At 44.7% G+C, this 25,600-nt stretch overlaps 1 protein-coding gene across 1 annotated transcript in view; it reads left to right on the plus strand.

Moving 5' to 3' along the window:
- Nucleotides 1-783: 783 nt before the first annotated feature.
- Nucleotides 784-25,600, plus strand: part of abat (4-aminobutyrate aminotransferase) — a 79,833-nt gene continuing 55,016 nt past the window's right edge. The window contains exons 1-2 of the mRNA XM_079519401.1: nt 784-876; nt 1,677-1,770. The gene's annotated coding sequence lies outside the window, so the exon portion shown is untranslated. The remainder of the gene's footprint in view (nt 877-1,676; nt 1,771-25,600) is intronic.

The following is a 25,600-nucleotide window of genomic DNA, read 5'->3' on the forward strand; positions in this document are numbered from 1 at the left end:
GTACCTGAGCCCCCCTCAGTTATTATGGTGGTACATGGAGAGCCACATATTTTCTGAGCTAGTACTTCAGTATTAAAAGGTTGGGAACCAATGATCTAGGGGATTGAATCCACCGCGGTGCATCGGGTTTGTTGAGCGTCTAACACGAACACAAGTATTAGGCCTGGCTGGCATTTATTTTGGTGTTCCAAATTCCAATTCAATGTGTTGAACAGTGAATTTCGGTCACATAGTGAGGTGGTTCTCTTCATTCAAATGACCACCAGATTGGTAGCCTGTATAATATACAATTATACATGATTTGGCCAACAAGAACCCCATAAACTCTGAGAGACTTTGATTGATTGATTGAAATATTTATTAACAGTTTGCAGAATTACAGTACATTTAAAGCACAAACTCAATACAAAGACTGAGTGGACGACCTGTTGGGGGATCCATTTTGTACACGCTCTATTACAGACCTGGGGGTCCATTTGGTTCCTCCTAAACTATCAATCATTTAGCTGCATGTGGTGGAACTGGAACCCCCATCAAGACAAGTATAGGACCCGGCTGATTCGGTCTGGCTTATTAGCCAGGCTATAGGACCCCTGCCCTCTTTGAGAACGACTGACATAACTATCTTGTGTAACTTATTGTATTTCCTCACTGTGGTCACTAGAGGGGGGTAGTGTACACTATATAAGAGCAAGAAAGACCCTCTTGAAGTGGGGAAGTCTTTCTTTTGCAGCAACAGCACACACACATCAACATCACACAACATATCTGTGGAAGGTCTTCTCTTTACAGAGCTGACAGCTTTGGAACCTCCGTCCTCTACCTGAAGAAGACACGTACCATCATATGAACATCGGACATTTTACCCACTTCAAGGTAAACAAATAATTATAATAATAATTTATAAAACCTTCTCTTTTTGCCCCACTTTATACAAACACACGGTTAAGGTCCAGTTGTGGTTCTCAAACCTTTTATTTGTTTATTTATTCTATTTATTGGGGGGGGGGGGGGGGTTATTACACTCTACTGTAGTTTGCATTGCAATTGACAAAATAAACATGCATTTTTAACGCAAGATGGAGCTTAACATAGTTCATAGTAGGTTAAGCCTATAGCCTACTGTCTACAAAGTGCCATTGCAACACTGAATTATTTTTGCTGACTAAAATAAAATAAAAAATGCCTATCAACCCAAGACACGAATCTTTAAAAAAAAAAAACTACTTTAAATGCAGACTCTGCAGTCTGCACATAGCCTACTGCTCTATATCAAAGCTGACATGTATAGGATAGTGCTGACACGGTGCATTCAACAGAAGAAGGGAGAATGTCTGCACTCTGCAGGCTGTAAGGTGCACATCTCCATCCAGCCAGCCAGCCTCCTCTTCTGGTCTACTCTGTGTGATTTCACGGCTCTGTTGAACTCTTGATGATTTTCACTTCATTGGTCCCTTTGGTTTCTCGTGCTCGCGGTCTCATTGGATGATCGCTGTGTTCTGTTCGGGCAGCAGAACCCACCCCTCCTATACTTCTTCCCCCACTGGCGCGCACACACACAGTCACACGCACGCACACTCACACGCCCGCATCTCTAGTGTGCTCCGTGACAGCTGTGTAGGTCCACTGGTCCAGCCCTGCTGTTGCTGCTGTTTACCTTCCGCTTTGCCCCGCAGACAGGCTGCCATCCTCCTGCTTCTCCTCCCGGGCTCTGCCTCTGAAGCCGCGGCATCAGCACCACAGCAGCATCATCATCGGGTGGACTGATCGGTAAGTTCCCTATATCCACACGGACCGACCTTCCAGAAACCAAAACGGTGTGATTTGTAAAGCAAAACATATATAGCAGGCAAGCAATTATGTCAACTGTATCTACAGTATCATGCAGTACACATGATGCACGCATTCGCAACTGCATGCGCGATGTATGGTTGGTTGGTTGTTTGCCCAGCCATAAAGCAGATGCTGCTGCTGCGCTGCAGAAAAGAATACTTTCAGTTTGCGTCAGCCTTTGTCGGATCAAAGAAAGGAATGCTATCATGATGATATAGATGCATTTTGTTTTGATGTTTTCGATTTAAAGCGAAAACACATCCATCTATATAATGATATAGTCTTGGTCCAATTAAAGAAAGGCTAAGTTTGCATCATTGGATATTGGAGAGAAAGCAGCAGGAGGACGACGTTTCGCGTCGCTGTGCACGCGTGTGGCGTGTCAGTTCAGTTGCACCGCTTGCACCCGTATGCGTGTTGGTGTGCGTCGCTCGGTCCGTGTTTTGTTATTAGCCTTCTGGGAGAGAGAGGAGGGGGGGGGGGGGGGGGGGGGTAGATGTGCAACCACATGCATGAGCATAGATTGAGCCCCGTCCGGCGTTCGAACCCCGTGAACCGATGCGATTGGTGCTATATAACTTGGAGATTGAAGGAGGGTGCAGCATAATGCATACAGACTAGTTACAGTAGGCTATGTACAGTAGAACAGCGTTCAATCTGATCATATAACAACTAAGTCATGATTCATCCAGGTGGATGGATGTTGTTCTGTTCTCGTTGGGATGTGATGCATGAGACCAGTCCTATCCAGTCGGAACCAGTTGATCATTGTGCCGAATTTGTGGCTATTACTACTGTCTGCCAGCCTGCCTGTCTCTGCTGCATCTGGATGGATGGATCCTATAGTGCCTGCTACTGCATGCCATGTGCATGGACTCATTGGACTGTAGCCCGTTAGCTCTGGTCCATAGCTCTAATGCGTTGCATCGCATTATTAGAGCTATGGTCCAGAGCTATAGCCCAGTGCTTCTCAAACTTTTTTCATGTGAAGGACCCCCAATATTACATGTATTTGGCTGTCTAAAAATATAGGCTATAGTTTGTGCTTGGATGTCTAAATATCCAAATATATAGGCTATAGTTTATGCTTGGATGTCTAAATATAGGCCTATAGGCTATATAGTTTGTGCTTGGATGTCTAAATATATATAGGCTATATAGTTTTTGCCAGCCAGGGACCCCCAGAAGCAAAGAAAGGATAGTGTAGCCTACTGTTAATATGTTGTATATTCGAAGATTTGTACACATCCAAGATTTGTACACATAAAACTAAAATATTTGTACACATAAAAAAAAAAAACCATAGCAGAGATCTATAAACTGGCACACTATTATGAGCTTATCTGCTATTTCTTTTAGATTGTCACAGTATAGAGAGATGACTTCCGCACACCCGGTAGGTAATTTGGAGCAGGTGCGATGATGACGAGGCATATACAATGTGGAAAGGAGGGACAGCCGCACACCGCCACTTGCTGGGTTCAGAGCATTTTATTAAAGCAACGTTTCGGTCTTGCGACCTTCCTCAGGCTTGTCTGAGGAAGCCTGAGGAAGGTCGCAAGACCGAAACGTTGCTTTAATAAAATGCTCTGAACCCAGCAAGTGGCGGTGTGCGGCTGTCCCTCCTTTCCACATTGTCACAGTATAAAATACGCGGTTAAAGTGGTTAAACTGATTATGGTGCTATTACTATACTCATTTTGCTGGGAACCCCCTGGTACCCCTCCATGGACCGCTGTGGGGGTCCCCGGACCCCCCCAGTGGTCCATGGACCGCTGTGGGGGTCCCCGGACCCCACTTTGAGAACCAATGGATTATTTCATCAAGTTGATTTATTTTTATTTTTGTTATAAGTGGACTATGTATTATTTAAGTAAAGCTATATGCAAAACAAAAGTTTAGCGGAAAAGGGGCCATCCTCTCGCCAGCATACTGTGCTGTGCACATTACACTGCATTATGATTGTGTTATGATGGACAGGTCTGGAAGAAAGCAGTCTTAGGGCATGGGGGGACGGGAGGGGAGGGGGGGACGGGGTGATCTATATGCAAACTGATCCTCAGCATGAATTATTTATCGTCCGCTGAGGCTGCCTGTCCTTGACAGTTGAGCTGGGCTTCCTCACAAGTATTACTATAAATAGAAAGAAAGAAAGAAAGAAAGAATGAATAAACATTGATCTATCACATTGGTTCTCAAAAACATGGGGTCTAGTCTAGGCTAGGTGAGCCTCATGGTTCCGTGAAGGGGTTCCAAATGGACCCGTACAGGTCCGTAACCCTGAGAGTGTGCAAATGGGTCCATTTGGTTTCATTTGTTTCTGTACATTACGGGGGGAAATTAAAACAATTGAGGACCACTTATTTCTTGTCAGGAAGGAAGTCGATCTATACGAGAAGGGGGAGGATCTAGGAAATGAGCATAACTACTGTATGAAGTCATTGTAAACAAGGCCAGGAATAGAATTAGCTGGAGTTCATCCCAGGCTTGTGGGTGTAGTAGTACAGTTGTGTGTGTGTGTGTGTGTGTGGGGACTGGGAGGGACGTGGCTCCTTAAATACCACATGTTGTAGTTGTTGCATTCTCCAGTGCCCACAGACACCAGAAACCTGGTGATTGAGGAGGTCTGGGCCATGTGTGCCCTGCTGCCGGCCCGAGCAATTTGGTGCCCTAGGCAGGATTTATTTTCGGCGCCCCTCCCCCCCATGTCTCACAAACATATAACCAAAAATACATCATCATCATCATTTTTCGACCGCGGTCGAGATCGTGGATTTCACAATAACACGCCAGACTTCCCGGTCCTTCATTGCCAATCCCCAGTTCCTGCTTACTGATGCCTGTGTCCCTGGCGATGACATCAGGGAACGACAGTTTTCTATACCTCTGGTCTGCTTTGAGGCAGGACTCCAGAGAAGGAAGGGAAGATTATAACCTCATTGTCAGCTCTGTTGTAGCAGTGGCCGGCAAACTGTGTTCTTTCTTCTGGATCGGACTAGTGAAGAAACACGGGGAAGGTTGCCGTATGTGTCTTCCTCCTCTATGCCAATGCTAATGTTTGGAGGCTGCCAGTGAAGAGGTGAACACATGGCATGATGCATGATGACATCTGTCCACCTGTTAACCATGCTCACCAGAGTCACTGCATCTGTTATTCTGCTAACCTGTGTTGGCAGATTTCACCAGAGGAATTAGCGAGTAGTGAACCATGTATGAAAACAAGCCCAGTGACGTAGGAGTCGACACATGAGCACTTTACAGAGGGTATGCGCAATGCATAAAGTGAATGGCAGATCGAGTGGCAAAGTGAGTGACAAAGTGCATTTAATGTTGTTTTAAAGTAATTTAATGCAATCAAATGGGACTTTTCTGTTTGGATGTATGGGCTGTCAAGGCCAGAAAGTAGTTTTTTGCCACTCAGTAGGCGTCCCCGCATAATTTCCGGGTATGATGATGTCATGCGCATACCCTCTATATAGGCTACATCAGCTATTTGAAATTATTTTCAGACCGTCCGTGGCGTGGACAAAGACATATTAATCTGGGGGTCCTTGACATGAAAGAGAAGTGAGAACCACTGGTTTAAACAACAACATTAGGAAGCAACCCAGTTTACAAGTGACTACAGGAAATCAAGCCCAAATAAGAAGTTCTGTACATCAAGTGAGGCATTATAAGTATATAATAATGTTGCTGTGCATTCTATTATAATGTATTGTGTATATAGTTATACCCATGCACCCTCCCACTTTATGTAGACTGTAGTATTTTAAATTGCATTTTATGTAGTCATAGCACTTTATATAGTACACATGTATAATATATAATATAGTATAGTATGTATAGTTTACATAGATACTCCACTGTTACGTTCTTAGCTTACGCATGTTTCATGATAACTACTTTTTATATATGTGATGTATGCCATGCTTTTTGTTATTGCTTAATGTAAGTCGCTCTGGATTAAGAGCGTCTGCTAAATGCCTAAATTGTAAATTGTAATTCTGCACATTCCTTTGTTTTCATATTGTATTTAATTGTGTGCAGTGCATTACTATTTATTGTATTGCTCATGTTGCACTGCACAGTCCTTCAGACCAGGACGTCACAACAACATGTGCTGCTTGTACCTGACCTGTATGAATGAGTCATCACCTTAGAGTATATATGAATAGAGACGGCACCCGAGTTCTCCTTCCATCCACTTGCATTAAGTTGCTCAGAAGCGCATGAGGCGATTTCACTCCTCCTTCCGGTTAGGAACAGAGTGCATTCTGGGATTGATTGGGCCAAAGACATGAACGCGCTGCCATTGCACTGAAACTGCGTTCACGTGTCATCATGAACGTGCGCAATGATAGTCAACGGACCAGCGCGTTCATGTTATTGGCCCAGCGCTGCAATACCAAATTCGGCCACTATGTCCATTGCGCCTCAGGGTTTCCTCCGGGTGCCGTCTCTATTCATATATACTCTAAGCCTTAGAGTATGATGATGACCTTAGAGTCTAAGGTCATCACTCACTCAATGAGACAGACAGACCTGTATTCATCCTGTGTAAGAAATCCAGGCACCAGGGATTCTTGATCCTCTTGTGGATTCTATGGAAAGTGCATCCATCTACTGTATGTACTGTATAAACATTCAGTAGATGGTGGCACCGCCACCTTCTATACTGTGGTTTTCAACCTTTTTCATATCAAGGCAAGGTCCAGAGACCACCAATTTGATGAGATTTAGCCTCGCAGACCCAAAACGAAAGAATATTCTTGGTAAGGATAAGAGTTTGTCCACAATTCCATGCTGTATTGATGCTGTACCATTAGGAGAGATAACAGGCAAAGTGGCAAACGTTGATCAAAATAATTATTCTGCATTCTCTAATTGTGTAGAATTGTGTAGATGTTTAATGATAATTTAACTCTTGAGAGTGTAAAATTTATGCTCTCAAGAGTTAAAGATCTACAAGGGTCCATTTGGTTACCAACTCTCCATCATTTGGCTGGAGACCACCTGGAATCCCTCAAGGGCCACTGGTTGAAAACCGCTGTCTAGTATCAAGAGAGAGTGTTGTTTGCTCAAAGACAGCATTTTGTCAGTGGGTGGGTCTGCGGTTGTGTGGACACAAAACCGGTCCGTGAGGTACCCTATATATCTCTATCTTTGTAGTAGTCATATTGGCATGGATGGGGGGTGTACCGTGTAAGGTCATGAAATGAGTTCAACCTGTTCGGAGAACCACCTGCTCTGGTTTTCAGTGGAATGTGATTCTCTCCACAGATACAGGGAGGTCATGCCGTAACATTCCATAGTGTTTACACCAGTCAGTCAGTTTGTTGGGTTCACTGATGACGCTTCCTCCCGGAAGCGTCATCAGTGAATCCTCGCTATGAGTCTGGCCCCCGCCAGGCTAGGTTCGCCCCACTTTTGCATCGCTCTATTTAGAGGAAGTGCTTATACGTTCAGTAGACGTAAAGGAGGTCACTCCTCCTTCCTAGTAGACACTTGATAGCTACGGGGAGGCGATGGACGGTGGGATGAGTCGGCTGATTTATGGACCAGTCCGTCCATACACACATGGGGAGAGTCCTGCTTCTGTAGCTCTTATTGTTGCTGTCGGACAAAAACCTCTTATCTTCATATTTTATATCCACAAGCGCGAAATGCGGCGTGAAACGACACGTTTTGAACTTGTAGATCTGCTACTTTTGCTACTTTTGAATTTGAATCCTGAAAACTCACAGTAGTCGCGAGTCTACGCCGCGGTCTACTTTCAACCTTTATTTCAAACATTTTCAAATAACAACAGGCAATATACAGGCTCACAATGGATGTGAGCTTGTATGTCATTTATTTGGAGAAAAAAGTTGGAATTAATTATTAATAAATGAATTGGTTTGTAAGGACTACTTGGTTTAGTTTGGGTGACAATTAGCCTGGGCGGCATTTTCGGGTTTATGATCCGGTCGGGAACGGATGATAATCGTTACATCAATAATTTCAATCAATCAATCGTTCTAGTCATTGTTTTGTTGTCACCAGGCCGGAATTTAGGAACACAGACCCAGGCTTTCCTCCGAGGTGGAAAGCCTGGTGACGCGAGGTTAGGTGACAATTAAGGCCAGATGTTCTAGCAATGAAGCATTTTATTTTCGTTGCGAAAGGACCACTGCTGAATCACTAGTAAGTTAAAGGCATAGCCCACAAACACTATTGAATATGAAACCAGTGGTGTTGCTTAACTTCTGGACGGGAACCCGTGTTGGTGTTTTAACTAAGCATTATTTAGCTATTGAAAAATAGCAGATCTACAAGCTCATAGCGCGCCACGAGCTTGTAGGTCTGCTATATTTGAAAAATCGTGACAATGCGGCACAAGTCTTTGAATATATATTCTTTCAGAAGACTTTTTTTTTATTTCGACGTCAGGCCTAAATGGGTTAAGATGTGAATATATTTACGCTACGATACATACAAGTAATGAAGTTATTGGAGCACTGAATGAATGAACAACAACGGACGGGTACTCTCTCAGGGCCTGGACTCACCATGCAACACAATTCTAGGTCACATTCCTCATTCCTGACTCTGTGACCCGACTGCTTTCCTGGAGACTTGCTGGCCTAGCTGACTTCCAGGAAGAAATGTCCAAATGTAGATTAGAGGGAAGAAGAAGAAAAGAATGATGTCCGTTCATTGTTTTAAATATGCTCCGTAAAGTGGGTTTAATCCGAAACAATGTTTTTTTTGTCAAATCGTCTACAGCTGTTGCAGCTGTTGCTTCATTGCACTCTGCCCCGTACCATGACCATGATACAATCATGGTCATCTTAATGATGCAATCTGAACCAGTGGCGTATCCAGGAATTACGTTTTGGCCAGGCAAGATATGTTAATTGTCGTCTCCCCGCGCACAATCGTAGCACTAAAGGTTTTCAAAGAGATATACCTGCCAGACGAGTAGGATACAAAGGCTGAAAGGCTTGCATTTACATTCCAATGGGTGATTGAGGGTCGCGCTCTACCGCAACGGCCAATCAGCTGTCCATTAATAATTCTCAGGTCTTCTTTTTGTCCTCTTTTTTCTCATTGTATGGATTTTGGCCAGGCCAGAAATGGATTTGGACAGGCGGACGCCTGCCCTCGCCTTATTGTAGATACGCCTCTGATCTGAACATTAGAATACTGTACATTTCAACCAGCTTCCAAGTCCTGGACAAGACAGATATAGGCCTCGCCCTCTCGCACGCGTGCTTGGCTTGCGCGCACAAGCACAAGAGAGGCATGTAGGCTGTCTAGCAATATGCCGTTGAGGGTAATGATATTTTGACACTTTATTGAACCAATGTGCAATAGGCCTATTGTATTTTGACTGCCTGTGGCATGGGGGTGGGTTTCTGTCTGTGGAGTGTGGACATCGATCTTATATGTAGTACTGTGTGTGTGTGTGTGTGTGCGTGCGTGCGTGCGTGCGTGCGTGCGTGCGTGCGTGCGTGCGTGCGTGCGTGTGTGCGTGCGTGCGTGCGTGCCTGCCTGCCATCTATTATACATTTGAAAAGGTGTGCCCAAAACGTGTGCCCACACCAGGAAAATAAAGTCACCAGCTACTACGTCACTGACACGCTGCAACACGCTGCAACACACACTGCAACAACACACTAACACGACACAGCCTTACCCTCCGCGTCGATCCACGGCTATCTCCTCATGTCGCGCCGCACGGCCACATTTAACAACACCCGCGTAAAAACTGTCATTGCACTGCCACTAGAGCCGCCTCCCGTCCACACTCACAAACAACATCAATATCAATAATAAACACAAACACGCCACAAGCACCGACACCCCCGCCTAATTTGTTGCCACGTCTATGAAAACAAGCCCAGAAAATATGCCATTCAACACGCTACTTACAACTCGCTTACAATTCGCGGACCTGCCAACACTGCATCCTGTTTTCCCATTGCCTACGGTTGCTTACAACACGCATTTGCACTGCATCTTGGGAGCAACACAGCTTAATGTAGGGGTCACCGATTGCTGTGCTACATCCCCCTCATGTTCTCACCACCCCGTTCGGCTGCACCACACACACTAACCTACACAATTCTCCACATGCAACACAGGGCCCTTATTGGCTAGCCCCCTCACATGGCGATCCCCACGCAGCCAACCACAGGGCAGCCAGCCACACACACACACACACACACACACACACACACACACACACTCATTCTAACTTGCATGGACAGCGCCGCGATTACATACACAGTTTACCATACGTCCTCTTTTGGGGGCCTGTCCGGCCAGTCCGGGTGGTTTTATAAATACCTTCAAATGTCCGGGGTTTTACACGTATCGCCTGTAGTGTATCGCTACGCTCACAGACCATTCACACCAATGTGTATTACAATGCACGTTCAATGGTTCGTAGTGGAAAAACACTGAGAGGTGGACTTTCAGCCCCAACCCCGGAATGTGTATTCTTCATAACTCTGCATGCGCTGCACGCTCACACCACTACCACTGGTCCCGACCGCAGATCAGAGAAAGGCTCGCTGGCTGCTCCGCTGTCTGCAGATAGACAGACAGCGGAGAACTATCTCATCATTGACATGCAGAAAAAGTAGCCTGCTGTTTTCTCAGCTTTCTGACTGACCAATGAGAAGCACATTGTATTGTCTGCAAAGGAACTATGTGTCTGTCACAAATACAAGTTCTGTCCTGCAAGCCCATGTCATGTCAACACAGACAAGGCAGCTGTGCGCGCGGTGAGTCCTGCAAATTATAATGACCCAATATTATTTTGTACAACCTAGCAAAGCATAAGATATGATGGTTTGGAGAATAGGCTGGTCTCTCTTTTTACAACAGATAAGCCATTGCATACAGGTTCTCAAACTTTTTAATTTCAAGGACCCCCATAACTCTGACAGTCAAACCAAATGGACCCATAACAGTCCCATTTCATTCCATTTCCACAGTATCAGAGTTAACAGTTATAAAAGACTCCATTTGGTTACATTTTCACACTCTCAGAGTTACAGACCTGTAAGGGTCCATTTGGGTCCATGTGTTACACTCTCAGAGTTACAGACCTATAATGGGTCCATTTGGAACCCCCTCAAGGAACCATGAGGGTCCCTGGATCACACCTTTCAGAGCCACTGCTTTAAATAAATACATAACTAATATAGAGCATATTTGATGCATTTATTGTTAGGCTCTAGATTCTTTTGACATCTCAATTTAACACAACCGCCCACGCACGGCACATGCACGACGTGCACGACGTGCACGGCATGTGCACATCCACATCCACATGCACGCGCGCATGTGTCCTCTTTTTGGTAATTCAGAATATGGTATGCCTACACAGTTAAAATAATGCAAACACGCAAATCGCACGAACGACTGCGTCGACACCTGGCGTGGAACAAACGGGACGAACCGAGGCGCATATATGGATAAGAACAACAACACTACACGCGCGCGCGCGCACGCGCTGCAACACAAAACAGCTGCATAAAACGCGTGTCACTGTGGACTTCTGTATCTGTGGACTTCTGTATCGCAACGCGGGGCAACGGAACTCTGGGATGAGCGGGCCGAAGGCCCGCGAAATTCTAGTGTTCTACAATAGGCTCCTATGCACAGCAGCCATATTGGAAAGGAATGACTTAATGATGATAATGAAGGCTCTGTTCCATTTAGTGTAGCACAGTGCAGGTTTTCAAAGTCTTTATTGTTTCATTTCAAGGACCAACTCTGAGAGTGTACTCAGAGTTGGGGTAATTTGAAACTCCCCTCGAGGGTACAGGGACCCCAGTTTGAGACCCATTGGCGTAGCGGAGTGTTTCCAGTGAGCCAACATGCCCAATATCAGACTCTGTTTGACCAGAAAGGAACATTAGTATCATATTTGGTAACACAGATGAATTAAGTAAGGAAGAGACCCAATTTCTTTACAATACGACTGCTGTGCATAGAGGCTGTTTACATTTCAGTGAGACCAATCTCTTAACCCATTCTCTTAACCATGACGTCGACATTTAAAAAATGTCTTAAATTCTGACAGTCTTCTGAAATACCTGTGTTTCTGTATTGGTGGCGCTCAATATTTCATGTCAAGGACCCCACAAATTATATGTAATTGGCCACCGACCCCCATCTGAAAATATGTTGTTCCAGGGACACCCCGGAAGCAAAGATTTGAGTTAAAAAGTTCGCTCTGAAAGAATATATATTCCACATTTTCAAAAATAGCAGATCTACAAGCTATTTTTCAATATCTAAAGTACAACATAAACACCAAAAGGGATTCCCGTTCAGAATGGGTTAAGACAGAATTTTTCTTTCTTCTATATATTCTTTTGGCAGTACAGTTATGCAACTCCAAAAGCATGCATGTTTTTCACAACATGAGCCAGATTCTATCTTCATCACAACTTACAGCGTGCTGCTGAATGATGCTCTCTGGGTTTTGGGGGCTTGTGCATCGATCATTACTTAGTAAACAATTAAAACGGTAAAGTGCAACCTTAAAATGATGCCTGCTACCTCTATTTCTGATCTCCTTCTCTACCACGTGTCCGACCGTATTGATCTGCTGACCTGCAGCTCTCTTCACTGATCGTTACTCTATCTCTCACAGTGTAGAAGTAGAGATTTAAATCTTCCTCTCCCCTTCCCTTCCTTCTCATTTCATTATCTATCCCGATCCCTATGCATCTCTCTCTCTCTCTCTCTCTCTCTCTCTCTCTCTCTCTCTCTCTCTCTCTCTCTCTCTCTCTCTCTCTCTCTCTCTCTCTCTCTCTCTCTCTCTTCTCTCTCTCTCTCTGTCTCTCTCTCTCTGTCTCTGTCTCTCAATTCAATTCAATTCAATTCAATTCAATTCAATTCAATTCAATTCAATTCAATTCAATTCAAAGGAGCTTAAATTGCCATGAGAAAACGTACGATTACATTGCTAAAGCAGAAGTGGAACAAGACAATCAAAACAAAACAATGTATTTATAAATAAATATTGGATATAAATAGGAATTAAATAAAGGTGTAAACAAACAGAGCTGTGTTACATTAACACTTTGGGTAATACTGTCTTCTCTCTCTCTCTCATGTACTGTCTATATGAATACGGGGCCTTGTTTTGGTGATCAAAAGCAGACACGGCAGACAAAGAGGCAGTGGTTTGGTGTTCGATAGCGCACCGCTGTAACCGTGGGTTATGCAGCGGTCTGAGGCAGCGTGGTGCATTCCACGCTGTAATTGGCATGAACATGTGTAAGCATTCCTGAGTGACATGCAGGCCTTCATTCATACAGTAAACACTGTACAGACAGGAAAGAGAGGCTACAGGGAGGTCAGAGGTCAAGAACATGCCAGTTCTTGGAACATGTCTGAATCCGGAACAACATGTTGTTACCATGCAGAGCATCCTATACCTCAGAAGAACAACATGTTTCTAATCTATGTCAGTGGTGCTCAACCTTTTTTCATGTCAAGGACCCCCAGAATTATCTGTATTTGGCTGTGGACCCCCATTTGAAAATATGGAGTTCCAGTTTTGAATGCATTAATTGCATACACTATTCTGTGATATATTTTCTGCCTATTCGGGCCGAAACCGAATAGGCCGAAAATGCATTTTTAGCCATTTTCGGCCCAATATTTTCTGCGGCCGAATATTCGGTGCATCACTTTAACAACATATGTTTGGGTTTTGGCCAAATCGTCACTTATCCTGCCGTCCCACACTGTCTTCATTCTGGTCAATTCACTGGGCCGCAATGGCCGAGTGGACCGAGAGGCCGCCTGGGAATCGGAAGGTCACTGGCCGCTTGTCCCCCACAATGTGTCGAAGTATTCCTGAGCAAGTTACTTAACCCCTAACTCCACTCTCCCCGAAGTGAGGGGCACTCTATTCTAACCGCTCTTATCATCGTACATCATCATGACGTAACATGTCGATTTGCTCGTCCACATATGACGTAAATTCTCCATTCAATGGAAATGTAATGATTGTGTAAGATGAAAATCTACACTAATAGCTGAATATAGGAGGGGCCCTCACAAAATAACATTAAGAGGATATTATAGTCTACTCCATATACAGTACATACATTTTACCATGACAGAAGATTATTACAAAAAGAAAAAATCCTCTTTATTGTACTAAGCTGTTGTGTGTTATGTGCACAGAAGTCAAGGTGACATTCAGGAGTGACATGCAGGAGTGAGTCCCATCATGGCTCTGTGACGAACTCCTCTGATCTGCTGTGACAATTTGTGACTCAGCGAGAGGCAGGTCACTCTGTCTCCACTCAGAGAACAGCTAGAGCACTTCTCTTCTCTTCTCTTCTCTTCTCTTCTCTCTTCTCTTCTCTTCTCTTCTCTTCTCTTCTCTTCTCTTCTCTTCTCTTCTCTTCTCTTCTCTTCTCTTCTCTTCTCTTCTCTTCTCTTCCTCTCCTCTCCTCTCCTCTCTCTTCTATTGCTGCAAATGCTCTCCTCTCCTCTCCTCTCCTCTCCTCTCCTCTCCTCTCCTCTCCTCTCCTCTCCTCTCCTCTCCTCTCTCTTCTATGCAAATGCAAGCAGACGCAAGCGAGCAGCCATAGCTATGCAGGTGGTAGAGACTGTCTGGGATTTGGGGGTGGGGGTGGGGTGGGTAGACAATTAACCCTTAACTGTTCCCTGTAGTAATGACATCATCCACTACTGACAGATTACCCAATTGACAGATTACCCCCACAACAACTGAGTGGCTAAATTACAATTATCTTAAATTAATTATTATAAAGGTCACGGTGATACTGCTGTAGAGGTCATTTGAGCTAAGCTCAAGAGTTGAGAACCTACACTAACCTATGCAAGTGAAACCTGATGTGAGGTCAGGTGTTGTAGCCCATAGGGCAGGAGCCTATATCCTGTTTCCGTAGCATTAGATGTACTGGTCCTTACCCGTTCTGATATATTTTAACTTGTATAATGTGTTTTTGTGTAATGAATAAAAACAGCACTATAACGTGAAAGTATTCTTACAAATGCATGGTAGGGAAACGTTTTCATTTACACTTATTAGCCCACAGACCCCCATTTAAAAGTGTGAAAGACAAGTATGGACAGTCGCACAGGTACTCCCAAAGATATATTTATCATAGATCCATTTGCAGGTGCATTTGCATCCAAAATGGTCACAATTTTGAGCTGGGGCTTGAGAAAACTCATGGCTTTTGCAACATGTGATGTTGTGAGCTTGTAGATTAGCTGTTTTCACTGGAGCGTCCGCTGTATCCACTTCACGCTCAGTGTGTGTGTGTGTGTGTGTGTGTGTGTGTGTGTGTGTGTGTGTCTTGGGGGGTGGGAGAGGGAGTTGGTAGAGAGCTAGGGAGAGACACGTGCAGAGCGCTGTGACCACGTTCAAGACAGTTGTATCTCGTGCTGTGTTTGTAGCGAACTGAAGACGGTTGGATCCCCACTCAAATTGTGCAGTTGGCCACGCGTACACACACACACACACATACGCATGCACACACGCACAGTACACGCAAAATGTGCACTTGGCCACACGTGCACACACGCACAGTCCAAACAGGCCATGCAGAACGCATGTTCTATGTTCTGTCTGTGTTTGGTGGCCGCCTCAATGCTTTTCCAATGGGAGTCACATGCGGTTTGACCAAACATTTGTGTTCTGTAACGTGTGTATGAGGCCTCAGACATCAGACACTTTCTGACATCAGACACTTTCTGACAGCGTTTCTTGAATTCAGAATAGACAAGCACACCCTCTGGCCATGACACATCATAGTATGGCCCAGGGACTGTCTTGCCCCCAATCCAACCCTTGATGCTGAGTGCCAAGCAGGGAGGCACCGTTGGGCTCCCAATTTGTTCAAGTCTTTCACAATCTCAGGGCCGATACTTTAACCACGAGGCCAACCACTGCAGCTGGTTGATGTGAGGTGTGGATTTATGGGTAGTAATTTATAAGATCTTTATATGTATGATGATTTGAGTGATAATGATGTCACTGTATTGCAAAGCAAAGACAGGGACCGGGAGAGAGTGAGCTGGATTTGAAGGAAGCCTGAGGCAGCGCTTGTGTTTTGCAAGTCAAAAGTACCATTGATTGTGTGTGTGCGTGTGTGTGTGCGCGCGTGTGCGTGTGTGTGTGTGTGTGTGCGTGTGTGTGTGTGTGTGTGTGTGTGTGTGTGCGTGTGTGTGTGTGTGCGTGCGTGTGGTTGTGTGTGTGTGTCTCATTTGCATATGGCAGCTGAGTGGTTGCAGTTGGCTCGAGCTCAGGAACAAATCATTATTGAAGAACAGCTCCCATTTTGCCAGAAGGGATTCGTCAAAGGCGACGTGCCGTCATTGTGTTCCAACGTTCCAATTGTTTTGGATTATATTTATTTTTAACCCATTTTGGGCGGGAACCCCTTTTGGTGTTTTAAGCATTATGTTGTACTTCAGCTATTGAAAAATAGCAGATCTACAAGCTCATAGCGCAGCACTCGGTGGAGCTTGTAGGTCTGCTATTTTTGAAAAATCGTGAAAATGTGTATCAAATCTTTGAATATATATCCTTTCAGAGCGAAAGTTTTTAACTCAAATCTTTGCTTCTGGGGGGGTTCCTGGAACGACATCTTTTCAGATGGGGGTCGGCGGCCAATTACATTATTTTAGGGATCCTTGACATGAAATATTGAGCACCAATATTGAGGCCTAAATGGGTTAATGGGTGGAAAACCGGATGCCTCCCACCTGCCATAGAGTGTATCATGCTCATGTACGTATTTACAGTAGGGTGCTAACAGACATAGCCTATTTGTGTGTGCGAGCCAGGCACAACGCATTGCATCATCATATATCTAGATGTATGGAGCACGCTGTTTCCCAGACACATAATGTTCTGTTTTAATTAATGTGCATCCTCTCTCCCTATAGCTTCTGAAATGAATGACCCAATTTTAGTTTTCCTTTTCTTTTCTTTTCTTTTCTTCTCTCTGTTTTTATTTTTATTTTTCTTTTCTTTTGGTTGTTTACCCCCTTTATCTCCCCAATTTACTCGTTATGCCAATTAAATTCCCCCCCCCCCACACACACACACTTGTGTTCTTCTCACACTGATGTTGTATCCGGTTCACCTGCCAGTGAGGAGGACATACTGTATAGTAGCCATCATCCTACTCCCCCGACCCAACACTCCCTGCTGACAGGAGACCCCAGTGAGAGGACGTATAGTAGCCATCATCCTGCTCCCTGTTGACAGGAGACCCCAGTGAGAGGACGTATAGTAGCCATCATCCTGCTCCCTGTTGACAGGAGACCCCAGTGAGAGGACGTATAGTAGCCATCATCCTGCTCCCTGCTGACAGGAGACCCCAGTGAGAGGACGTATAGTAGCCATCATCCTGCTCCCTGCTGACAGGAGACCCCAGTGAGAGGACGTATAGTAGCCATCATCCTGCTCCCTGTTGACAGGAGACCCCAGTGAGAGGACGTATAGTAGCCACCATCCTGCTCCCTGCTGACAGGAGACCCCAGTGAGAGGACGTATAGTAGCCATCATCCTGCTCCCTGCTGACAGGAGACCCCAGTGAGAGGACGTATAGTAGCCATCATCCTGCTCCCTGTTGACAGGAGACCCCAGTGAGAGGACGTATAGTAGCCATCATCCTGCTCCCTGTTGACAGGAGACCCCAGTGAGAGGACGTATAGTAGCCATCATCCTGCTCCCTGCTGACAGGAGACCCCAGTGAGAGGACGTATAGTAGCCATCATCCTGCTCCCTGCTGACAGGAGACCCCAGTGAGAGGACGTATAGTAGCCACCATCCTGCTCCCTGCTGACAGGAGACCCCAGTGAGAGGACGTATAGTAGCCATCATCCTGCTCCCTGCTGACAGGAGACCCCAGTGAGAGGACGTATAGTAGCCACCATCCTGCTCCCTGCTGACAGGAGACCCCAGTGAGAGGACGTATAGTAGCCACCATCCTGCTCCCTGCTGACAGGAGACCCCAGTGAGAGGACGTATAGTAGCCATCATCCTGCTCCCTGCTGACATACTGTATGTCAGCAGGTAGTAACACGTACGGTTTATACCCCAGAGGAGTACGGTATAAAGCAGTGACAATGTTCACCCTCCCTGCCCGGCTTTCCTCTCTCATGCAGTAGTAGAGGCTCGACAAGGCCCGATGCACCACGGTAGATTTGAACCCACGCACAACCTCTGCAGTGGAAAAGTGACCCACCCAGTTAAAGTTTCAACAGATCAATGCAATCTCCTTGTGTCTAAATGGTAACTGGTGCATTTATAAAGCGCCTTCATCCAAGGCGCTTTACAGAGACTGTGCATTACATTCACCCATTCACATGCACACCGATGGCGGAGGATACCATGCAAGGCACCAACCTGCACATCGGGAGCAATTAGGTGAGCAAATCAGTGCTCAAGGACACTTCGACACTAGCTCAGCCAACGCAGGGAAGCTGGAAGTACCTTCACTAAAAACGCCGGGACAACGCTCCACACGTCCCAAACTCTTCTCCCTTCTGGCTCCAAAACTATGGAATGCACTTCCCATTACAATCAGAACTGCAGCCTCACTCCCAATCTTCCGCCGTAGTCTGACAACCCACCTTTTCAGACTCCACCATGGCCCGTAGCACTTGCCCTAGCCCCTTAGATAGCACTTTATACAGACTTATAGCATGTTACGTAGACAGCACTAGAATTGCATTCTATGTAGTCATAGCACTTTATAGTATAGTATAGTATAGTATAGTATAGTATAGTATAGTATAGTATAGTATAGTATAGTATAGTATATAGGGATGGGTCCGATTTATCGATTAATCGATTATCGTTAACAGGACCCGAAATCGATTATGAAAATTAATAATCGATACTCGATTTAATGAAAATCTGTTGGAAAGGCAATATTGTCATCCAAACAGGACAGGGCTATAGGCCTACCAAAGTGTGCCTGGGATGTGTCTGTGTAGCTGCATGAGAGTGTGAGTCATTGAGTGTGAGTGGAGATTGATTCCAATCAAGATACATGTTTGGAGGATTTAGCAGGTGTTGGGAATTTACCTAATCAGGCCTAGGCTGGGGTTGCTATGGTGATCAATTGGCTCAACACTGGTCCAGGGACCACCAGTGGTCCTCATTTAAAAGATGGGGGCGGGGGGGGCTTATCGATTTATCGATTACCGATTAATATTTAATTATGCTAATCGATTTTCATTTTTGACACATTTACGCATAGTATAGTATAGTATAGTTATAGTATAGTATATGTATAGTTTCATTATATAGATATTCCACTGTTACGTTCTTATGTTTCATGATAACTACTTTTTTATGTATGTGATGTATTGCCATGCTTTTGTTCTTGCTTAATGTAAATCGCTCTGGATTAAGAGCGTCTGCTAAATGCCTAAATTGTAGCTCTGGGGGAGCCCAGGTTTGAACTGGGAACCTTGCGGTTTCTATGCAGCTCTGTGGGTGTTTTCTTTCCTCAAGTATAAAACGATAGTGGGGAAAAAAGCCCTAGGGTACATATACAGACTCTATGGTGTGCTATTCATGGGAATATAATGCAAATCACAAGTCGGGATATTTCCTATACACACCTGCTCTGTTTGTTCTGGGTGATCCATCGCCATTAAAACATCTTGGGCGGGAAGCCGGGAAGCCCATTTTGGTGTTAGCATTATGTTATGCTTTAGCTATTGAAAAATAGCAGATCTACAAGCTCGTAGCGCGCCACCGAGTGGCGCGCTACGAGCTTGTAGGTCTGCTATTTTTGAAAAATCGAAGAACGACTAACATATAAACATAGCTTTTTAAGAAAACTGTCAGGATGTAGAAGACATTTTTAGAATCTGATAGTCAGGTCAAAATGGGTTAAAACATCTCCCCAGTCCTCACGCCTCCAGGTGACTGGATTCATACAGCATTAATGGTGGGCAGGAAGATCCATCGTTAAAGAATGGAAGTCTGAGGATTTGCCTCCAGCACATGTACAGTATGGTTCACTCAGCTTGGTACTGTGGCTGCTTTGGAGAAGTTATCTTTTAAGATGAATAATCGGTTAGATAATGCATGATTTGAAATGGAACGTGTTCCTCTGGTCATGTTGCATGACCATGGTCAGGCAAGGCCCTTTTGGTCGTTTTTATGTTTTATTTTATTTGTGTTTATCTTGTCTATTCTTGTTTTATAGTACGTTTCTGTGCTTATACATAATGTCCATCCATACTTGTGTTTTTTCTGTTTATTTCTAAAAACCCTAAATAAAGAGCTGATCATAAAAAACTAAAACACTAGTGGAAAAAAAGACGATCTACAAGCTAAAAACACGCTACAAAGTGTTGTGAGCTTGTAGATTGGTTATTTTCCACAATGTTTGCATGGTCAACTTTACCCTACAATGAAACTCAAACCAGTAGAACAGCCTTTTTAGACCAATCTGTTAGACAAGTGCTTAGTTTCCGCCACCATCATCATCATCAAAGGGAATATCTTTGGTTAAAATCGTGTTCATGTTCCTCGTGCAATCTACCGAGGGGCCATTGGAGCTGATCTGGCAGATCATTTTGATGATGTCTTTGATAGTCTTTCCTGTTTACATAATTTTACTCAATGTAAGATTCTCATCCTATACTATACATCCTACTAAGTGGTGAAAGTGCAGTATAGGTCACACAAAATAATTATGTTGACTTAAAAAGAGGTGGCATATTTTGATTTGAATTATTTGTTTTTTTATTTGAAAGTGATATTGAATAATATGTCTAGAGAATGTCCTTGTATTGCACATTTATAGTCCGTAAATGATATACATGATACAACCGATCATACAGTAAAGTGATAATAATCTAGTCAGATACTCGAGTGACTGACATATTGGCTGTGGGAGCTACTTTTGACCAAATATATGAGCAATATTATCTTACGCTACATTCCAAATGTGCTCTGAGGTGATGGTAATGAATTCCCTCATCAACAACTCCATAGACTCTTAATTTATTTGACACATTCAGCCCCAGCACCCCTATAGTTCCCACGGCTATGGTCACTCAGAAATACATGATCACTATTTTCTGAAAACATCAAACTGAAACAGAGACACAGAATCATCTCTAAACAACTCCATAACGTATTACCTTCTGTCTATTTCACACACAGAAGCATGTAGTTGCATCTCTCTGCAGCAGTGACTCAATAAGTCTTACATGCTGCTAAAGAAAAGACAAATACTGCACAAAATTGCAAGTAAAATTAAATGCTTATTGAGACATTGTAGTAGAGTTCCACGGCTGTAGAATGAACAGACAAATAACTCTAAACACTAATTATAGAGACTGTACGAGGTTTGGTTGAATGTCAATATCGTAGCATTCCTGGCTGCCGGACACTTAGGAATTGTACTACTGCATGTTTATGTTCAGATAACAACACATGCTAGACAGACGGTCTGTCTTTCCTTCTGCAGCTGACAACGGTGGTGTCGTCAGACAATTTATGTAGGTGACATCATTCATTACATACATGTCTTGGAGTTGAAGTGGGAGTCAGAGGTATCGAGGGCAAACAGGAACAGGAAAGGTCCCAGCACTGTGCCCACCCAGCCTGGGGAGCGCCCGTGTTGCTCACAAGCACATCAGTCTCACATGCTGTGAAGTCAACCAAAAGTAGTTGGTGATCCATAACCTCGCCTCACCAGGCTTTCCACCACCTCGGAGGAAAGCCTGGTCTCTGTTTCAAAAGTCCGTATGATCCTGTCAGGAGCGGATGATATCGTTACGTCATGTTGTAGTATTGTTTTGTAGGCGACAGACAGGAACAACAGGCGGCAACTTCCTTTTCCCTCAAACAATAAAAGCTCTCGTAGCCTGTAGCTTTTATTGAGAAAAATCGGTTTGAGGGAAAAGGAAGTTGCCGCCTGTTGTTCCTGCCTGTCGACTATCATCCACTCCCGACAGGATCATATACCTAAATGAAATGGTGCCCAGGCTAGGTGATCCATACATGCCGCCAATGCCGTGGTGGTGGTCCACTGTCATCACCGCCAGCTTCTCTACAAGCAGTTGTGGATGAATGGTGTTGAAGACACACAAAAAAACATGATTTACCACTCTGTCCCTATCGTGGCTCAAGTCTGTCTCAGACGCCGATGGCATCATTATTATCATTGGGGCGGCAGTGGCTCAGGGGTAGATTGTCAGGTAGAACAGCTGGATGGCAACCGTGAGGTTCCCGGTTCGATCCCGGGCTCCCCCAGAGTTGGTGTGACTCTGAACCCCTAATTGCTCCCGATGTGCAGGTTGGTGCCTTGCATGGTTTCCTCCACCATCAGAGTGTGAATGGGTGAATGTAATGAAGTATAAAAGTGCTATATGAATGGTAAATGCACCTTTCATCAACCACAGTATATCTGCCTGGATGTAAACAAACCTGTTCAAATGTTTTGAACATATAATGAGAGGCAAGAAATGTGGATGTCAGGTTGAAAGTGGTTAACTGCGGCTGAGGAAAAATCCCCAGCATGCCTCAGCCTCGGGGGTCATTGTGGTGTTATGGGGAATGTGTTATGAGAATTAGCGTGTCCTGTTGTTTTGTGTCAAACCGCAGGGCCGGCGCACCGCGATGCTGTGCCCAGCGGCCAGGGCAAGATAATCAGAAAGTCCTCTGCTCCATTAAGCACTGGGCACTGTTATCAGAGCGCACGGACGTCCACACGCGCGCGCACACACACACACACGTGCAGTGTGCACACGCACGCACGCACACACACACACACACACACACGCGTAACTGCACACTGACAGGCAGTGTCTATGTTGCGGATTGTTGCGCCCTAATTAATTTCAATGACCGTTTTATGTGTTATAAATTGTCTACAACCTACCAGATGATTACGGGATTTGATTGTACCCTGTTGAAAAGTGTTACGTAATGTTTGGTGCGTGCGTGCACGCGTGCGTGCGTGCGTGGCTGCGTGTGTGGCTTTGTACGTGTGTGTGAAACGTCCAGCCATGTCCATCACAGACTGGTTATAAAAGCCCAAAAGGACGTTGCTGGAATTGGGAAGTGAGAAAGATCACAATGGACCGCTTGATGCCTTGTTTCCGTCTCCTTGGCAACTGGAGGCAGATTTGTTTTCCCCCGTGGCTTCAGAGAGGCATGACCCCCATTTATCCTTATCCCACGCACGCACGCACGCACGCACGCACGCACGCACGCACGCACGCACGCACGCACGCACGCACACACACACAGTGTTTCTAGTTCTTGCTCGTAATGTGCATGACCTGTTGCCATGGGTGACAGATTATAGTACTTGCAGCATTAACTCTGGACAGAGTTGAATCCCACACATGAACACTTTGCTTGTGCCAAAACGATTCACACAGTAATACTACTAATAATTATAGTAATAGTAATAATTGCTTTTTAAAAGCAATTATTATTGTCGGTATCAGCTGGTAACACGCAGGAGTCTATGCCCCGTTAAAATGCGCTAGACCCCTGGGAGATGGATTGCTGAGGTGGAGCGCCACACCTACCATCAGCTCCCAGTGCTTCCCGCACGACTTGCTGCACCCAAGCCGTGCTACTCATTCACTTCGAGTTGGCGGTGCCCGGGATCGAACCCATGAAGTTGTTGTGGTCCAAAGGCGAGAGCTCTATACCGACTGAGCTACGCGGACACAAACAATTTTAGCCGGCATTTTGGCCGGCCGTGATGGCTTTGAAATGCCTGATTTATACTCAGCTGTGTGCCGGAAATAGCAGATCTACTTTTGATTGATTGATTGAAATATTTATTAACAGTTTGCAGAATTACAGTACATTTCAAGCACAAACTCAATACAAAGGCTGTTAACTGTGAGTGGACGACCCAATTAAGCATTACACTTGTTTACAATAGGGTCCACCATGTTCAATTCATCAAAACATTTAGAGACTTCTATATGGACAAAGAACAGAACAGGAATTCATCAGGTAAAAAGGGAAAAGAAACATATGCAGTGAGGGAAAAAGGGGGGGCGGTGGCGGGGGATTCAGGTTTTACAGAGGCCAGTTTCGAATTGCAGCCATCCGTAGGTGCCCTTTGAGAGCGGTTTTGAAGGAGTCAAGGGATTCGCATGTCTTAATGACTGTTGGTAGGGCGTTCCACATTTTGGTGGCGTAGGAGCGAAAATAATTTAGTCCCTTGTTTGTGCCGAATCTGGGTTGTACATGGTTCGTTGCACTCACTACAAGCTCACAACGTGTCGCGATGCAACACGTTGTGAGTAGATCGGCTATTTCCGGAGAGTGACACCTGCACACAACCAAGCATGAAATGACGGGATCTCTTCTCCACTAGTTCCTCCCCAACAATTTAGTCTATAGCCTTTATTTGTTGTCAGTATATTTACTTACGACGGACATTGTTTTGTCATTGTTTTAGTTGACAAAATTAACCCATTTTGACCTGAGATCAGATTCTAAACATGTCTTCTAATACTGACAGTTTTCTGAAAAAGCTATGTTTCTATGTCAGTCGTTCTTTGATTTAAAAAAAATAGCAGACCTACAGGCTCGTAGCGCGCCACTCGGTGGCGCGCTATGAGCTTGTAGATCTGCTATTTTTCAATAGCTAAAGCATAACATAATGCTAACACCAAAAGGGGTTCCCGCCCAAAATGGGCACTGATCCAAGTGCTTTACAATGTGCATTGCATGCACCCTTTCACACAACATGGAGGAAACACATCACGCAGTTCACCGACTTGCTCATCGGGAGCAGGTGGGGTTTCAGTGTCTTGCTCAAGGACACTTTGACATGAACTCAGGATGATCCAGGATTTCCGGCGAAGAGATTGGGTGTAGACTAGAGAGATGACTAAGGCTAAATGACTGAGGTCTAGTAATGACCCCTGAGGGACTCCTGTCCATAAAGTGTACAGGGCGTATAAGTGGTTAATTCAACACAATGCACCGTCAGCTTTGTTTTCATTCACGCCAGCAGCACCTGCGAAGCTTTGCTAATGAATCATGATGACATCAGTGCACATTGTAACGTCAACGTTTAGTTTAGTTTAGTTTATTTGCACATATGTACATAATAACAACAATATGGTAAAAACAAATAAATACAGAAAGCAAATATTTCAATAAGAAACAAGATTAGTTAAATACATGATGTGCTGGAAGTGCCAAAAACAACAACAAATGGGCTTATCGAGTGGCCTTCCTATAGAAGCTTAGATAACAGAAAGATTTAAGAAAGAAGTTAAATCAAGTGTGTCAGCAAAAAGGCAAACCATTATGAAGTGATGTCAGCATCTGTGAGAAGGAGAAGGAGAAAAAAAACAGAATTGCAAATGGAACGACGCTATAGGCTTGCCAGTGAAAACAAAGCCTAATAAGGATGTTTTGCCAGAGGGCCAAACATCCGTGTTGGTCCCGTTCGGAGTCAATATGGGTCAGTGTATCATCCCCATCGCCCGGACGGCCAGCGGCTCGTCCATGAGTCACGCTTAATTGTCTCGTTCCCCTGAGCGCTAGACGTGCTCCACACCAACACGCCAGCCAGGCGCCTTTGCGTACGGTGTTTAGACCGTCGCTGACGGGCAGAAAACTCTTATCTCCATTCTATCTTTTTTTAGGTTTTCTTTTCTTCGTGAATTAACACCCTAAAGTTAAAGCAAAGCAAAGTTACTATATTTACCCAGGGTATCTGGGCTAAGCTCAAGAACTTGTTTCCAG

The sequence above is a fragment of the Electrona antarctica genome (genome assembly GCF_951216825.1).
Source record: "Electrona antarctica genome assembly, chromosome: 14".
Lineage (NCBI taxonomy): Eukaryota > Metazoa > Chordata > Actinopteri > Myctophiformes > Myctophidae > Electrona > Electrona antarctica.